Raw genomic sequence first — 2,940 nt, 5'->3', positions numbered from 1 at the left:
CACAGAATTTACTAGCAAATCTAAAATTGAAAATGGGGATCCTGGCAGCTCTATTGGCAGAACGCTCGCTTTACACGCAAAGGGACCAAGATCTATCCCTGGTGCAGTCGACATTATTTTCCGACCCCCTGTCTACCCAGCAGTAAATGGGTAGCTGGGTCTGTTCAATCTGGCGGAAAGTAAATTGCGATAGACTAGCGTCCCATTAAAAGGGTAGAAAGAAAAGGCTTTTGTCCGTTTCATGCTATAGAAAGCGGATTTAAATCGGCCTTATGTGCAACTGAAGGATAAACTGAAGGAAAACTATAATTTATTAAAACTGTTTTTACAGATTGAATACGAGTAACTAGCATTGTTATTGTTGTTATTATAGTTGTACTTAAAGCTAACAATTGAAGTTATACACTATAAATATAGTAGTCCAATATATAGACATATATACATATGCATTATCCATATTTTTATTTATTTATCTATTTATTTCCTCGGTAATTAGTGTATAGGACAAAGCACTTATTTGAAGTTATGATAATGCAAATTGTTTTGGGCTCGTTATTGCAATGGAGATACACTCAAACTAACGCAAAGAGTCTCCATTTCAACAAGTAGAATCGAGTTTCATAAAATCATCGGTCATCGACTAAGGCCCGCGACTTTAAACAAAAAAACAAAACAAAAACAAAAAAATAATAATAAAAATAATAATAATAATAATATAATAAAAATAAGAATAATAATAAAATAATAATAATAAAATAATAAAATAATAATAAAAATAATAATAAAAATAAAAAATTTAAAATAATAATAAAAAAAAATAATTAAAATAATAATAATAATAATAATAATAAAATATAATAATAACAATAATATAATAATAAATAATACTAATAATAATAAATAAAAATAATAAATAAAAAAAATAATAATAAAAATTAATTAATAATAAAAATAATAATAATAAAAAATTAAAATTTAAAAGTAATACAAATAACAGACAAAAATGTTATTTATATTTTCCACATTAAACTAAACCAAAACAAAAAAAAAAACCAACATGGCAACCATCCGACTATTGCCGAAACCCGGGATCGTGAACCAGGACCTTTAGATCTTCAGTCTTATGCTCTCCCAACTGAGCTATTTCGGATGCGAACAATATGACAATCATGTTGTAAGCAATGATAATTATGTAGCATTTCAAAATTTCATCGGTGTTCGCTGTTCATTCTGAACAAGGCCAGAGATTGTGTGAGACACAAAATCATTTGCTGGCGAATCAGTTTCTCACTACCCAAGGTAATCAGGAGGTCTGAGGTTCGATCCCCAGTAAACGCAGATTGATTTATTAGGGATGTTTTTCTTGCATTTTCTTTCTTGCTTTGTCTGCCACTGTTTCATACTCACTTTTTTATGTTTATCAAATATTTTAATTTGCTTAAACCTCACATTTGTTAACCCCCCCCCCCCCCCCCCCCCCCCCCCCCCCAAAAAAAAAGCCAAAAAAAAAAAAAAAAAAAAAGAAACACAAAACAAAACAAAACAAGGACAAGCAAAAAAAAACAACCCTTAAAATTAATTTTGTAAAATAGAAATAACAACAACAGAGAAAGAGATTATTTAGGGTGACAGAGGAGACAACAAGATTTTACCGGTCCAAATAGTAAAGACCCTTGTGCACTAGCTAGGACAGGACTTTCTCTATTATCATAATGATAGGTTACAGACTTGGGACAGGATAGTCTCGGGGCAACTCTGTCCTTCTGCAGTAGGGCCTAAGGTGGTGAATGTTAGAGTTCCATGCCGATTTTCTTTTTAAATTGAGCTTTTTTATAGCGCAATATCCACTAAACGTTCTCAAAGCGCTTTACAAGGGCTCCCTGGCCAACAGCAACATTTAACACTTAGGACGGGACATGACGCCTGTTAGGCGATATTACAATTTTTTCGGACAGACAACGCTGTTAACGGCCATATAATTTTACACCTAAGTACGGTGAGATAATGTGAGTAAAGAGCCTTTTCTAAGGACTCATCTATGCGCCGAGCGAGGCTCGAACCAAAGGGCACCCTCCGATCCGAAAGCGAGTGTCATAACACAAGACCATAATATAGACGCACATAGATTAATATCGCGGGGCATAGATACCCCCACCCCCCACCACCACCGCCAAAATTAACAAATAGACAAGCAAAAACAAAACAACACGGAACAAACACAGAAATATGGACGAACAAAGTACAAATCTTTTGGCTCCCTATCGTTCATAGAGCACTTAAACAACTTACAACGCGGCTTTATGGTCTTGTGTTATGACACTCGTCTTTAGAACGGCAGGTCCCTGGTTTGAATCCCGCGCTAGGCGCGATCTCTTTACTTACATTCTTCCACCGCAATCAGGTGTAAAAATGAGCACCTGACCAATGACAGTATTGTCTGTGTTGTAAAATAATTGCAAAGACGCCTTTTACGCGTGTCAAGTATGCTCGTGGATTGTGATGCAAGAGATAGTATGCGCTTGGCTAAGAAGTTCACAACATTGCCATCCGGAAGTATAACGGACCAACACAGTTTAGTGAGAATTACTCATAAACGTGGATGGTAAAAAAAAACAATAACAAAGACCCGAGTGACGTCAACTTCATTCTATCTATATTGTAAAACGTACTGTTTGTTTGTTATTGTTTATAAGAGTCTTACGGCGCTTGCAACGCATTTCGGTCATTTCAGCGCCAGTTAAAACGAAAAGATGGGCTAGTAAAAATTCTAGATTTACCATTAAAAGCACCTGAGAAACGATGGAACAGATGTAGATTCTAAGAGAACACTCTCAATGTACTTAGTTTGAGATACCGTAATGCTTAATCCAAACATAATAGTGTCATCTATCAAAACTATACAACTATACATTTGACTGTTTTCTTCCCGACTCCGACAAG

General features: G+C 34.8%; 1 non-coding gene across 1 annotated transcript; it reads right to left on the bottom strand.

Annotated features, from left to right (window-relative positions):
* Positions 1 to 1,076: 1,076 nt before the first annotated feature.
* Positions 1,077 to 1,150, bottom strand: Trnaf-gaa (transfer RNA phenylalanine (anticodon GAA)). Its single transcript has one exon. It is a non-coding gene; the product is annotated as a tRNA-Phe (tRNA).
* Positions 1,151 to 2,940: the final 1,790 nt, after the last annotated feature.

This window comes from Berghia stephanieae, chromosome 1, assembly GCF_034508935.2.
Source record: "Berghia stephanieae isolate SIO BIC M18660-M18661 chromosome 1, UCSD_Bste_1.3, whole genome shotgun sequence".
Taxonomy (NCBI): domain Eukaryota; kingdom Metazoa; phylum Mollusca; class Gastropoda; order Nudibranchia; family Aeolidiidae; genus Berghia; species Berghia stephanieae.
The sequence above is the reverse complement of the archived record's forward strand: the minus strand, read 5'-3'. Positions and strand labels throughout refer to the sequence as shown.